A 16,553-nucleotide genomic window follows, 5' to 3' on the forward strand; every position below is an offset into this window, starting at 1 on the left:
GGCTGTTTTTTCCATTACAACCCAACCGCAGCCTCCAAAAAACTTCTCATGTCAGTGTACGCTTGGATGCTTCATCACTCTGAATCCACCTCAAGTCAGCGGAGAATGTGTCATCACTGAAAGCAAGCTCACGAATCAAAGTCCTCGCAAGGTATTGTGGAACATACTTTATTTGTTGAATATAATTTGTTCGATCATTTATGTCTTACCCTGCTCATAATTCTGTTTTTTTTCTTCCCAGAAAACTGGACTAAAGAGAGACCATTGATTTCCAAGCTACCCACATCCAGTCGTAAGAAGCTCTACAGTTGGCATAATGACAACCCCATGCGCCACCAATATGCCAGGCGGACAAATGGAAGCCTTATACTGAAAAGCAGTGGTAGGGTACGGTATGTTCAAGCTGTATGAAATTGGGTGCACAGATTGTTGTTTCTTATTTATCAATTACTGAGTGTACAGAAAATGTGCATGCTTCAAAATTCTTGGACAGTGCATGCCATGGAGTGCACATACTGTACTTCACTCTACGTGTCAAATTTTGTATAGAGTATTACATATAACTAGGTAACAAATGGGCTTGTAGTAGTGCATATTTAGCAGCACTTCTTTTTCACATTGTGTATAGATCGCTGTGAACTTAAAGACTGGTGCAAGGCAGTAGTAGGTACAGCTATAGTAGTGTTGAAACAGTTACTGATACCGCGTGCATGTCGGGAGTGACACTATCAAAGTACTAAAAAAACTGTGCAAGAACTCGTGCTTTCATTAAGCAAGACATGTCTTGCAGAGGTAGCAATCGCGGAGTGGAAATATGAGAGTAAAATACTTAAAAGAAGAAGGATGAATACGAATGAGTGGATCACATTCGGCAAGCATTCTCAAATCATGAATGATAATCTGTCACTAACCCTAAAGAGGAAGGTATATAACAGCTGCGTCTTGCCCGTACTTACCTACGTAGCAGAAACCTGGAGGCTTACAAAGAGGGTTCAGCTTAAATTGAGGACGACGCAGCAAGCGATAGAAAGAAAAGTGATAGGTGTAACCTTAAGACACAAGAAGAGAGCAGAGTGGCTCACGGAACAAATCGGTGTTAAGGATATTGTAGTTTAAATCAAGAAGAAGAAATGGACATCGGCTGGGCACGTAATACGCAGGCAGAATAACCGCTGGTCATTAAGGGTAACTGACTGAATTCATTTCATTTATTTCATTTATCATTTATTGCATACTGCCAGCCACCTCTTGGTGGCCAAGGCAGGAGTGATACAAACTTTCATACTTGCAGCCACTTATAACACTATTCTTCACGGCACAGAAATAAAATCACCACATAACAGGTTTGCGTGGAACATGAATACTCGGGTTACAGGAGCAACACAAGAACGGTATCAAAAATACAATCCAAATTTTGTTCCTAACACGAAGTGAAAAAACATCATAAAAAGAATTGAAATCTGCACATACGACCAGACAGCTTTTACTACAGACAGGCAGTGGCAGCTGATAAGAATGCGTCGGGCGCTGCGATGCTGGTTACGTCATGAGGTAGTTCATTCCAGTCGGAAATTGTTCGTGGAAAGAAGGAATATCGCCGAGAATCTGTTTTTGTAAGTGGCACCACTATGGTGTTATCATGCTTGTTCCGAGTTTTCCGCGATGTATTGTACTGCATATAAGTGTTAAAGGCGAGTCCTGAGTGTCCGTTGACTATGTTATAAAGGAATTTTAAGCGATGTAGCTTTCTACGCGACTCCAATGTGGGAAGGGCGGATCTATTACGGAGTTCAGTGACTGAACAGTGTCTACTATACGCGTGGTAAATAAACCGAAGGGATTTATTTTGGACTCGTTCTAGTAAGTATATTTCAGTTTGTGTGTGTGGATCCCATACAACGTCAGCATATTCCAACAATGGGCGTACCAATGTAGTGTAAGCAACTAGTTTTGTTTTGCTGGTGCAGTGCCTCATGCGATGCTTTAAGAACCACAATCGCCGCAGTGCTGCTGATGTTATACCTTCAATATGAGTTTTCCAGCTCAAATTAGAAGTGATTGTCAGACCAAGGTATTTGTACTGGTTAACGGTTGTTATAGCAGTGTTGTTTAACATGTAAGTGAATTCCGAGGGATTTTTTTACGTGTTATGGTCATCTTGACACACTTTGCTATGTTGAGGCTCATTTTCCAGGAGTTACACCATGCTGTAACAACCGATAAGTATTCATTTAGGGTGGCGTGATCTGTTCTTGATTGAATGGGCAGGTACGCAACGCAGTCGTCCGCGAAAAAACGACACTGCACAGTAGATTCGGATGTCATGTCATTTAGATAAACTAAAAATAAAAGTGGTCCTAGGACGGAGCCCTGTGGTATACCCCAGAATGCACGGGAGCGGAAGAAGAATTTTTATCTGCTATCCGAACGTATTGGTGTTGGTGGGATAGATAACAATCAAGCCATCGAAGAATTCTTTCGTTGGTTAGGATTCGGCGAATTTTAAACATCAAATGGGAATGGGAAACTCGGTCGAAAGCTTTTTCAAAGTCTAAAAAAATCGCATCTATTTGTCCGCCTTTGTCAAGTGTTTTTAGAAAGTCATCAGTAGTGTGAATTAACTGTGTGGTGGTTGAAAAGCCTTGCCGGAAACCGTGTTGATTTGGGGAAAAAAATGGTTACTCTCCAGAAATGAACTTAAGTGTTTGAAAAGGAAGTGTTCCATAACCTTGCCGGCTGTACATAACAACGAAATAGGGCGGTAGTTTTTCACGTCATATTTATCACCTGATTTATGAATGGGTACCAATTTACCCTTCTTCCAATCTACTGGAACTTCGCCTTGTAACAGGCTTTCCCTAAATATTAAGCCTAAGTATTTGGAACACCACTCGGCGTACCGATAAAGAAAAGCATTAGGTATTTCATCTGGCCCAGCTGATTTTTTTGTGTCTAGGTGAAGTAGAGCTGACAAGATGCCTTCATCTGTTATAATCAAGTCTGGTAGTTCGAGATTGTTTGCGTGGAAATCAGGAGGGGTGTCACCCGTTCGCAAAAAAACAGAAGAGAAGTAGTCGTTAAATGCTGTTGCTATGCAGCTGGCATCAGTCACGTCCGCGTCCTTGATTTTAATTTTTGTCACTTTCACTTTTTTGTCGGAAAGGTGCATCCAAAATTTTCTTGGATTGGTTGTGAGAAAGTTGTGCATTTTCACGTTGAAAAAATGAAATTTGGAGCTTTTAATCTTGTTGCGCCGTTCGGCGCGGAGGCTCGTCAGAGCAGCACTACGTGGTTGTGTTTTTGAGCATGACAGGCGTTTTATCTTGCGTTTTAGATGGAGTATGTCGCGCGTAATCCAAGGACTACGGCCATGTATTTTTTTCACTTTCTCCGGAACGAACGAACTTATACATTTGTGAACGGTTGTCTTAAAGTGCGACCATAGCTGGTTAACGTCACAGCGGTTATGAAAATGTTTGTTAGTAATTTTGTCGTACTCCTCCTCTAGGAGGTCCAAAATACTTTCGTCCGAGGCAGTATTAAAATTGAGGAATCTAGATACTTGGGTGACCGAGAGAGTACACAACATGTTGATTTTAAATAATACTAGTCCGTGGTCCGATATGCCTGGTACAACTTCAATTGTGTTGTTAAACTTGCAAATAGACTCGGAAACAAAAATAAGGTCCAGAATCGAACTTGTGCCTGCAGTGACACGCGTAGGAGTCTTTACAAGTTGCGTCATGCTACAGGAAAACGCTATATCAAGTAGCAATTCGGAGTGCTGGCAGGGTGTTGTAACGCAAAAGTTATCCCAGTTTATTTTTGGCAGATTTAAATCACCTCCTACAAGAATGTGGGTATAACGTTTGCTTTGTTCGAGCAAAAAATCTTGCAAAGCTTCGAGTACCGCTATATCGGAATTGGGCGGCCTGTAGACAGCGCCAATGAGCATGCTCAAATTTTTATGCCGAAGAACTATCCAAGTCATTTCGACGCACGTCCCGTGCGACAAAACCTTAAAATCCATGCCCTTTTTCAGTACTATCGCTACACCGCCCCCCTTTGAACCTCGGTCGTGACGAAGGATTTCATGAGAGCTAGGAATTACTGCCGAGTCGGGAATGTCATTTTGAAGCCATGTTTCAGTAAGGATTGTGACGTCGGGATCATAAGCAATGAGGACGCTTTCTAGATCGACCGATTTGTTGACGACACTTCGAGCGTTTATGTTTATTACAGAAAATGTTGACGGGACCGCGTGAGAAAGTGGAGCCGGTAGCGCTCGTTGAGGCTCCAGATTGCTGCTGTGTCACTGCACAACTACCGGAACCCTTGAGTTCAGTGAGTCATCCCACCGATAAAGCTTACCGTTGACTTTGATCTTGTCAAAGATCAAAGCAACTTTTGCTCCACTACTCCGTTCTTCTCGTGCGCTCGCCCATAGCTTTTTTCGTATTTGTTGCACTCGAGGCGAAAAATCCTCCGAAATGCTGTACCCTGTGCCTTTTAGATTACCGCAGTTCTTTAGAATCCTAGTTTTGTCTCTTCCGTCAACTAGCTTAAGAATGACTGGCCGGCACTTGTTTGCCACTGGCTTGCCAATCCTATGAATGCGCTCGATGGCAACATTTGGCACCTGAATTATGTCTTCCAAGTTGCCCTTTGCCACTTGTTCACCAAGAGGCTGATCAGCATCATTCTTTTCTGTCACGCCAAAAATAAGCAAGTTATTTCGTCGACTGCGGTTTTCAAGGTCGTCAATTTTTTTTGTCAGCCCGTCTACTTGTTTTTGTAGGTCAGCTACCTTGGTTGTGTTAGAAGCGACAGTTCGAGAAAGGTCATCCAGTTTTTTTTCGATACTGGTCAGCCTATCAACCGTTTTACTTAATTGTTGGTTGACCGCGCTCGAACTGTCTTTCAGCTCGCGAATATCATTGATAATAGTTTTCAGCATTGCTTCTGTTGTGGGGCCCGGATTAGGCTCAACATCACCACACGACGACAATAGGTCAACCAGGCATTCATAAACGGCACAGTACGCAAGAAGCAATGACCGTGGGCACGGCAGAAGCACAAGGCAAACATTGTCGTCTCGATAACATGAAAGATTGCGATCGTCTCTCACCTGTACGAAAAACAGGAGCGGATTTCTGAGCAACATATTCGCAGAGCTTCCGCCGTGCCCACTGGTGAAGATGGCCCGGTCCAAGCGATTTATACTCTCTACCATCGCTGACGTAATCGACGTCGTGCTGAGCTGCGCAGCTGGTTGGGGTGGCCAAGAGCGCATGCCCAGGAGTTCGTCGCTGAAGCAGCATTTTGAAGAATCCATGTTCCAGCTGCCACGGTGCCAATCCTCGCTGATGTCCGGGAGAGTGCTGCACTCCGCCTGCCCGTGACCGGTGGATGAAGCGAAGACCACGGCCTGTACGAAAAACAGGAGCGGATTTCTGAGCAACATATTCGCAGAGCTTCCGCCGTGCCCACTGGTGAAGATGGCCCGGTCCAAGCGATTTATACTCTCTACCATCGCTGACGTAATCGACGTCGTGCTGAGCTGCGCAGCTGGTTGGGGTGGCCAAGAGCGCATGCCCATGAGTTCGTCGCTGAAGCAGCATTTTGAAGAATCCATGTTCCAGCTGCCACGGTGCCAATCCTCGCTGATGTCCGGGAGAGCGCTGCACTCCGCCTGCCCGTGACCGGTGGATGAAGCGAAGACCACGGCCTGTACGAAAAACAGGAGCAGATTTCTGAGCAACATATTCGCAGAGCTTCCGCCGTGCCCAGAGCTTCCGCCGTGCCAATTCACAGAGAAGGAAAACGCATGAAGTGAAGACAGAAGGTTAGGTGGGCCAACGATATTGAAAAGTTTGTACGTATAACGTGGCAGCAGAAAGCACAGGATCAAGTTCATTGGCCGATCATGGGAGAGGCCTTTGTCCTGCAGTGGGTGTAATCAGGCAGATGATACGCCAAAAACAAGCACCGACTTGCACGCAAGCAGTGAGTCTTAGTGTTTGAACGTATGCCAATATTTGTGTTTGGAAACATGTTTGTTTACATGACAGAGTTAACGCAATCAAAATGAGAAGTGATGAGTAATTTGCATTCGCTTTCATTCATTCCACTGTGACCCCATGACCATAATTCCTAGCTTGTCCAAGGGCACCGATTCAGCATCCGAAATCTCATCTGCTGAGAAATGCTGGTGTTCAGTTGTTTTTCTCTAGTTAATTTAGTTTGGTTTGTTTTTGCAAAATGTTGCAATCACTTTGGACAGACTTGTGCAAGCAGCAACAAAAACAAGGGGCTCCCAGTTTGAATTAGCTGTTGTGGATACCAATGTGTTCAAATTGTCAAGAGATTTCCCCCGGTAAAAATACACAGGGCTGTGCGCTTTTACTTAACCGAGTTCAAATAACGACCTTTTACTGTAACAATAATTGTTCTATGTGAAATACTTGACGCATGACAAGGAATCCTTAAAGGTATGTCAATTTTTTAACAGAACAATGACTGAGTGCACTCAGTGGGTATAATTAAAGTTGGCCAGTGTTTGTACATGTTGATAATTGGAATGTCTACTTGCAGCTATTTCCTTGATATTGCTGTGAAATATGTAGCCAAAATGACTACTTTTGTGTGATACCTGTGTTAAGAGTGAGGCAGACAGTTAGAAAGTAGTGAAGAATAAAAATGTGAATTCAGCTTCTGCCATTGCTCATCGTTTGAGCAGTGTCTTTGATGATCATGCACCATTGGCACAAAAAAAAAACTCATTCATACATCTGTCGATCCAAAGCATGACAATTTTATGAAGGTCATTCAAAAAGTGAAGACCATTTGGTTTCAAGCAAGTAAATATTCATTAGCAAAAATTTTTCTTGCTGGGCTCAGTTTAGCGAAAACCTACTTCACTTTTCTAGAAAATCACTGCTGACTTTTTAGTGTTTCTCGTACCGTTGCAGTAGTTTCTATAGCCAATCTGAATAAAAGGTTGCCACTTGTTAACTAAACCTGTTGCGAACGGTTATCTTGAATTTCTCACCATCTTCAAATCGTACCACGCGCCACTGTTTCGAGTGAAAGAATAGGAAATAACCACATGGTGCTGGCGCAGGACAGCAGGGCAAGTAATTAGTGTTCCTACCAAAATATTTGATCTTCTCATTGGTTCTGATTGTAGTGCAAGGATGCATGTTGTCATGTAGGAGGCCGATTCCGGATGAGAATTAGTGACGTCATCAATGTTTATCGTGCTTATTACTGTGGTGAGTGTTTCACAGTATATGTCAGCTGTACGTGTGGCCCACTTTTTATAAAATTAAAAACTAAAGATCCCCTTTTTGACTTGAAAATTGGTGGCTGCCATTTTTTAACTGGAGTAAGCTAACTGCTTGAAATTTTTTCCCTTTTTGTGAAAAGAAGTGGTAGCACCACTGTGTTGTTTCTGCGATTGAGTATGAAGCGTCGTCACCTGTGCAACAGTGTGCGAAAACAAATCATCCCTGTTTTATCAGTAGCAGTCCAAGAACGCTGATCCACTTGATGTCCTTTAATGTTTGAGTTAGTCGGTAAGCATTTTTGGAACCTAACTTTGTGATATCTGCGCATATCGGCAAAAATTGTGCAAATTGTAGCGAGGCCAACAAGGGGAACTTTGCCTTACAGACCAGTAACTGTTAGTCCTCAATCTATTGCAATATCCTGTCCACTTGAACAGTTTGGTTGGTCTGTATGCTTGGCGTGGTGCTCCTCTCTTTTTCGTACGCGCTCATGCAGCCATTTCGGAAGTCTCAACTTCGTGTTCTGACACTTGCCTCACTCCTCACAGTTGGTCCATGAACTGTGCACAACTCCTCGTAAATTGAAAAAGCTAGTGATTATTTTGCATGCAAAAATGTAAATACAGTGTGCACCCCTCAACAGGCGGGAGCAAAAATATTCGCCAACATTGGTGTCTGCGTTCCCCGTGAAGCAGATGACTACTGAGCCAGAACAATCACTTCGTACTTTCACTGAGAAGTAGCAGATTGTGCTGTGCACATAACTATTCAGTCTGACGTGCAAATACTTAAAGATTAGCAAATGGCCCTTACTTTCTGAATAAACATCATAGAAAATTTCATTATGCAGATTTGACCGGAATAATTATTCACTGCCTATTTTTAACATTGTTACCGTGACTTCCAGCACTTCTCAGCTGCCCAGTATTCCATATGTCCCTATTGTATGCGTATATGTCATGTGCAGTGTATTGCGAGTGCTATCCACTGGTGCAAAATTTATTTTTTTGTGAATGAGTGCTTTTGGGAGAACTAACAGGCATCCTGTATCTCGTGTGTCAGCTGATTTACAGTAGGCGAGCAAGTGCAAAGGTAGCACTTCTCAACTTGTCATTGGTGACAACTTTCGCAAGAATGTTGACTTGATGGAGTGTTTGACTCAGGCTTTCATTATTCGCCAAGTGTTGCTCAATTAAAGTGCCTGTCACTTCCACCCTTTTACCTATTTTGAAACGTAAACTAAGTTTCCTTTTCAACATGATCCTGTAAATGGTGTTTTCCCAGGATGCACTTGCTTACCACAACTGGAAGTTGATCTAGTTAGTCGTAAAAAGATCGGACGCGCACTTAAAAACACAGATTCTAAACACAATATCGAGAACAATGTTATATGGAGAACAATGCAGGGATACCTAGCCCAACAGCGTGGGGTAATTTCTTTTTATTCAATGCGATGTGCGTCTCGCCAATGCGTTGTCAAATATCATATTGCGGCTCAGGCTAATCGTATTGACACTGCACTTTTTGTGAGCATGTGTGGTGAGAAAGCCAATGGGCAGCACAGTACCAAATGCTGTGCAAGAGGTGTCCAATGTAAATATCGTTGTCTGACTGAACGAGCCAAGAGACAAGGTTGCACAATTGCAGTGGGTAATATTATTGAACAGATGGCTATCACTGTTTTTTCATGTATTGTTCAACTCTGTGAGAGACAGTGTTCATTATTTACATGTATGCTGCTGCATTCATGATTGTCAATAAACAATGTAAACTTATTTGCTTGGCGTGTTTTTTGCCAGTTGAGGCCCCTCGGTCACCTGGGGGCATAGCGGAAATATTTATTGTAACTTTAGGGTGCCGTGTGCACGAATACCACCCCGCAATAGCAGCGAATAAACGCCGATAAACCGGCGGGCGCGCACAGCGACCCCCCGCACCCGCTACGAAAGCAGTCGCCATATTGCTTTAGCGCAATGATGATGATAGGCCTACCAGCGCTCTCTCTAGGTCGGATAAGTTAGTTCACAACGCCACCGCTACCCTTATTTTTGTTGCACTGTCAATGGTACAGTTTCTCTTCTCTAATGGTAGGATATAGGTGTTCTGTTGTGCCTTGTCAAGGCGGGTCTTCAACTTAATTTTAAGTAATATGCCACTTCGCTGCCCGCAAGCTTACCATCCTCGGCCATGTAGTTTCAAAAGACGTTATCCTTGAGGACCCTGCAAAACTTAGTGCAGTTGCCGCGCTCCCGAAACCAACCACCGCTAAAGAGCTTCGAAGCTTCATTGGTTAGTGCTCTTATTTTTGACGCTGCGTCCGTGATTTCGCTTTTGGCCCCCTTCACCAACCTTCCCGGCGGCAGTTCTGATCTATCACCATAGAGCGTGAGACGATGCTTTCAACAACTTTAGTGCCTTCTCAATGCACCGCCAATACTACGACATTTCGATTCGTCAGCACTAACACAGCTTTAGACGGACGGCAGTGGCGTCGGGCTTGGTGCTGCGCTCTCCCGCCGGAAACGTGGGTTTGAAGAGTACGTTGTTGCTTGTGCCAGCCGCGTGCTCACGAAAGATGAGAAAAATTACTAAGTCACAAAAAAGAGTGTCCCACCATTATATGGGCAATTGGAAAATTTTGTATGGATGTCCACTTGACATTGTGACCGATCATCATTCCCTATGCTGGCCATCTTCGCTGAAAAATCCAAATGGTCGGCTCACTCGCTTGGCATTGTGCATGCAAAAACGCGACGTAAGTGTTGTTTACCATTATTGTCCATAATTAAAAATTTTGTTGAATCGCACTGAAAAACGGATGGACAGAAGAGGCTGACATTTTAATTATGAACGTAATCCAACTGGCCTAACTTGCCATGTTGCTCATTCTGGTCCGAAGCATTCTGATGCAGAGGCCCTATCACGCTCACCTTTGCTTGCTGAGCCCATCTGCTCGTCTATTTTTCGTGGGTGGTGCCTTTGCCATCAATATTTCTGACATGCTTTGCGAGCAACGTAAGACCACTGGATCACTTCGCTGTTGGACTTCTTCTCAAACAAGACGCCTTCTCCTGTCTCCTGGATGTTTCGGCGCCAAGGCCAACACTTCGCCGTTAGAGACAACCTGTTCTACCGCCGCAGCTACAGCAATATTGGCCGAAAGTGGCTGCTTGTTGTTCCCCGGCAACTCCGCTCCGACATCTGTGCCACGGCTCACTATGATCTACAATGCGGTCACACTGGTGTCTTGAAGACATACACATGCCTGCACCTTCGGTACTACTGGTGAGGTGTGTACCGTTTCGTTCGCCAGTACACCCAGTCGTGCTCTACGTGCCAACGACGCAAGACGCTACCTCAACATATCGCCGGCACATTACAACCCCTACCATGTCCCGCCCGACCTTTTGGGCGCGTGGAATTGACCTATACGGTCCGCTTCTTTATACTCCGAGCGGAAACCGCTGGGTTGTAGGGGCCATCGGTCACCTGAAGCGGTATGCTGAAACATCAGCGCTAATTTCTGCTACAGCAAACGACGTTGCCAGCTTGATACTCCGAAGTCTAGTTTTAAGACATGCAGCGCCTCGAGAATTACTCAGCGACTGCGGCCGTGTTTTTCTATCCGACGCCTTTACAGCCTTGCTAAAGCAGTGTTGCATCATACAACACACTACAACGGCACATCATCCCCAAACTAATGGGATGAAGAAGCGTTGCAATAGTACTCTTGGCGATATGTTGTCCATGTATGCTTCATCTGACCACACCATTTGGGACAGCATACTACCTTTCATCAAGTACGCATACAACACGGCAACACAACGCATCACCAGATTCTCATTTTTCTTTCTTCTTTATGGATACGAACCTTCTCCCACAACGGTCACAATCCTTCCGTACCAGTCTGACGCTTCCGATTTCACAACCGTTTCAAGAGGAGCCGCATATGATGGAGAATGTCACTAGCTTGCTCGTTCATTCACGTCACAAGACCAAACTCTTCAGAAACATCGTCACAGTGAATCGACTAGTGCTACATACGTTAACCACGGCACTTTGGTGTGGTTGTGGATTCTATCTACTCCCGCGGTACACTCTCACAAGCCATCTTCGAAGTACTGTGGCGCTTATCGGGTTCTGCAACAAACTTCCGCTGTCAATTACCTCGCGGAGCCACTCGCCGCGTCTTCGGACAAGCATCGCCACGGACAAGAAGTTGTGCGCGTTTCCAGGTTTAAGTGGTACTATATCCCCCTTATGCTCTAGTACTTGGAGGGCCAAGATGGCTCCTTTATTGCGCGGGAGTGATGTAATGAATCCACCCATTTGTACCACGAAGCCATAAATAAATCTGTACGGATTTTTCAGAAAGAAAAGACTCTTAGTTGTCGAAAAGATTGTCCTGGTCAGGGGAGCCTCCGTGAGCACACAGAATGAAGTCAGTGTGCACACGCAGACATTGTACAGGATGTAGAAGTAGTTGACAAGATCCGATGCCGTGACCATAGAATGGCAAGCGCTCGAACTCACCTAGATTTAAAAAAAAGCAAAGAAAGAAACTATTACGCAAGGAGCCAAATAATGAACTAGTGGTGAAAGAAAAAGTACAGGAATTCAAAGTTTTGCTTCAGAAAGGATTCGACGCACTAAACGAAGTAACCGACGTTAATGTTGACACAACAGACGATAATCATAATAGCACCATCAAAGAATGCGCAACGGAAGGCGGAGGTATAGTCTAAAAACTATCTCAGGAAACGAAAGTATTATCAAGAGATGACAAACCATGAATGTCTCAAATGCAACCGACAAACCAGGCCTAGTGGACCTTTCGAGGTTAATCAGTAGGCGTAAGGTAGCATGCAGATATAGCATGGAGAGAATTGAGCAGGCTGTGAAAATATCACAGCATATCCACGGTATGAATGATGATGAGTGGGGCGAAGCTTCGAAGGGGTTTATCAGCAAACCGTGAATCATCCGCCCATCTGACTTTCTGTATGTTCATCCGTCCGTCGGTCTATCTGTCTGTCGTATGTCCATTCGCCTGGCTATCTGTCGTATGTCTATCTGTCCGTCTGTCTGTCTGTCCGTCCGTCTGCCTGTCTGTATGCATGTCCATCCGCCCGTCCGCCCATCCGCCCCCATCCGTCTGTCTGTCTGTCTGTCTGTCTGTCTGTCTGTCTGTCTGTCTGTCTGTCTGTCTGTCTGCCTGCCTGCCTGCCTGTCTGCCTGTGTTTCTGTCTGTCTGTATTGTAGTGGGGAAGAGGGAGAGAGACAGTATCTAGTTGGAGCACTTGAAAGACGACTACGACGAAGAGCTGAGCTCGTGACAGTGACTGACACCTCTGGAACCAGGCAGTTGGTTTTATCCAATAAACCCCCTTATAGTATGTCCATCCGCCCGTCTGCCCATCCGTCCACCCATCTGTCTGTCTGTCTGTCTGTCTGTCTGTCTGTCTGTCTGTCTGTCTGTCTGTCTGTCTGTCTGTCTGTCTGTCTGTCTGTCTGCTCGTCCGTCCGTCAGTCTGTCTGTTCACCTGCCAGTCCCTTCGTTCGTTCGTTTATATACCCTTTTCGAAAAGGGTGCCGCTAGAGCCGCGGACACAAAACCTAGACTGGCGCCATTGTGAGGGCACCGCAGCAGGCGACCCAGGCTGTGTGTCCATGCCACGCTGATGCGCGTTTCTTGCAGTGCACACAGACACCTCTTGCGTTCCTGTAGGACGCGGACAGCGTCGGGAGGGAACGCCGATGAGAGTCTCTTGCAGGCGGGATCCATGCATTGCAGTCTTAGCCAAACTGCTTGTCCAACGCATTGAAGGGTACAAAATATTGCTCATTTTACAGCGGCAGCAGCTTAGAAAGCTTATCGGAAAGTACTAGGAGTTCGTTGTAGCTAGAAAGTGGTGCGATTGCAGCGGATGATACGGAGAATCAGCCACCTACACAAACATTACAGCACTCACGCATTTGACGGCTCGCTTTTCATGCCCTCATGATGGCGCTAGCTATCCTACGCCCCTTTGTGAAGCAAAACTGACGAAGAGCTCACCGTCAGGTGGCGTATTTGCTATAATGGCTTGTTCAAGCTAGAAAGTGGTGCGACTGCAGCGGATGATACGGAGAACTAGCCGCCAACACAAACATCACAGCACTCACGCATTCTGGGTCTGACGTACGGCAATGCGGTCTTGTGCATGAGATCAGATGTTCAAGCAAGATTAGAAATTAAGCAACGTGAAATAGATAGACTTGGTTTAGGAGCTCACGAGAATACAGCATATCAGGGAGTACAAGGTGATATGGGATGGGCATCATTTGAGGGAAGGGATGCTAGCAGCAAAATAAAATTTGAGAAGCGATTGAGAGAAATGGGGGAGGAGCGTTGGGCTAGGATGGTTTTCAGCTACTTGTACGTGAAGAATGTCGATACAAAATAAAGGGAGCGAAACGGAAAATTCACGGGTAAATACTTAGAAAACAGTAGGAGGCCAAACTGGAAAGAACTATCAGTTAAGAAGAAGAGGAAAGAAACGAAGAGCGACATGTAGAGAATTGGCATGATCAAGAAGTCCGTACTAGAGATCCATCGAACTTTTAAGCAGGAAATTGCCAAGAAAAAGATCTACGATAATACTCGGGGTAGTTCGCTACTGTATGAGGCCAGGACAGGAGTATTGCGAACCAAGACATATCGGGCCAAATACGAAGGGGTAGACGCGGTATGCAGTGTATGCGGAGAAGAGGAGGAAACTGCCGAACACTTGATAATGTTCTGTAAAGGGATTCACCCTATAGTTCACGATGATGGCGCAAAGTTTTTCACAGCCCTGGTGTTTAGAGACAGGGAGGGCAAAATAGACGTTAAGCGGGTCGAATTCAATAGAAGGAGGTTATCTTATTGGTGGCTAAAGTCAAGCCACGAGTGAAAATGCAACCATTCACTGCAAAGTACCAATGCTATACCTGAATATTTAAAGGAAAAAAAGATAAATCGAGTCGGCGGTTCACTAAGTATTACGGCTAGGTGGCTTTAGCCGCCACCCGATCTCAGGGGTACAGCCACGTCCGTCCGTCCGTCCGTCCGTCCGTCCGTCCGTCCGTCCGTCCATCCATCCATCCATCCATCCATCCATCCATCCATCCATCCATCTATCCATTCATCTGTAGCGTCATCATCATCGCCATTCATCATCATCGTCATTTTTCTAGCCACCGCGCTGCGCCTCTCGTGAAGCTGATGCGACAGCTCGAGGCTCGAGCTGTGAAGATCGAGCTTCTGGCCTGGCGGTTCGGACGTGGCAGCCGCCGCCACTCCGCTTCGGCCTTCGCCCTGGATAATAGAGAGGCGAGAGAACGACACGACCACGTTGGCCGCCGTCCCATCTTCCTCTCTCGCTACACATCCATCCATCCATCCATCCATCCATCCATCCATCCATCCATCCATCCATCCATCCATCCATCCATCCATCCATCCATCCATCCATCCATTCGTCTGTCCGTCCATCCGTCCATCCGTCCATCCATCCATCCATCCATCCATCCATCCATCCATCCATCCATCCATCCATCCATCCATCCATCCACCATCCGTCCGTCCGTCCATCCGTCCGTCCGTCCATCCATCCATCCATCCATCCATCCATCCATCCATCCATCCATCCATCCATCCATCCATCCATCCATCCATCCATCCATCCATCCATCCATCCATCCATCCATCCATCCATCCATCCATCCATCCGTGTTCCAATTCTTAGACAGCACGTAGCCAGTCTATGAAGACTGCTTAGCAGACAGCATCAAGCCTATGCTGTCCGAGAAATAGAACACTTTGGGCGGCTTTTACGCGACAATGCGCCACCTTGCACCGAGAAGAAAAAGTTATAATAAACAAGAGTGACAGTTAGTTTTCTGGCTTCTTTCGTGTTGAAATCAAAAACAAATAAATTTTAGTCACATTGAGCGTCTGGGAAAGCGTCTCTTTGTGTGCAGACGACCATTTCAATAAGATTTCATTTATCTGAGCGATTCTCTGAGCCGCCCTCTTGTTTACACAGCAAAGTAGCCTGCATCGTATTTGTCTGCGATGTGGTCTTCTCAGAGCTGTTTATTTTGCCGGCTACGTGAGAATTCGAATGAAACTTAAGATGGCCGGCGTCCATTTAGCTGTCTATTTATCCGTCTACGGTGAGTAATGAAACACAGACAATAGAGGTTCTTGGGAGGAAAAAGTGAAGAGAAAAGCGTGGGGAATAGAGAGTAATAGCTAAGTGGCCCCGTTCAGGAATGCGGAAGGGGAAGTGAAAGAGAGAGGATAAAGAGATAGGAGGAGGAAAGGGCATTTCAGCAGCAGTACAGGAGGCACTGATGGGAAGCCGGCACTTATCGTGGAATCCGAGCGATGGGACGAAACTAGCGGCTGGCGCCGAACCATCCACTGTGACCGAGTCATAAGTGTACAGGAGAACTCGACCGGCGAGCCGTTCCTCGAGCATCGCGGCAGTTTCCTGCTGGAGGGCAGACTGGGGCGTGTTCCTTTTCGACCGGATGGTGGGGACTGTGGTCGTAACCACGAGGCCGGGATCCTGGTGCGGCGGGATCGGGAGCCAGCCGCAGTAGGGTGGTTCGGGCATGAGCGCAGCGTACTCCAAGGCGCGCCAGCCCATGCCCAAGTGCGGGCGATCGAGGAGTCGTCCAGCCAGGCGTCTTCCCTCGGGCGTGAGGTATATGCGATGAATATGGCGCAGCACACTGCCGCTCGCTCGAAGTGAGAGCGACGTCTCTCCAGCCTCCGCCAGATTGGGGCCTATCGGCGACGAGCGTGGCAGGCCATACAGGGCGCGAACGACGCCATGGTGAAGGGTGTCGAGCGCGTCCCATTGCGCGGGTGGAAGCGCGACGAGCGGGACCGCGTAGAGGACTTAGGCCGAGGCTACCGCGTTGAAGAAACGGAGCGCGATGTCCGGGGAGCAACCCCTGCCACTGCCGAGGATGCAGGAGGCCATGCCGCCATTCCTTCCTGAGTCACTGTGAGTGGACGCCATTGTGGGCCTCCAGCTGAGCCGGTGGTTGATGGTGAGACCAAGATAGCGAACTCTGCGCTTCCACGGCAGCCGGTGGCCGCGAAGGACGAGCTTCGGAACATCTTATCGCCCCGAGTGCTTCGGGTGGACTAGCATGGTCTGTGTCTTGGCGACGGAGAGCTGGAGCCCAATGACCGCGATGAAGCCGTCCACTGCATCGATGGCAGCC

Source organism: Rhipicephalus microplus, chromosome 3 (genome assembly GCF_043290135.1).
Source record: "Rhipicephalus microplus isolate Deutch F79 chromosome 3, USDA_Rmic, whole genome shotgun sequence".
Taxonomy (NCBI): Eukaryota; Metazoa; Arthropoda; class Arachnida; order Ixodida; family Ixodidae; genus Rhipicephalus; species Rhipicephalus microplus.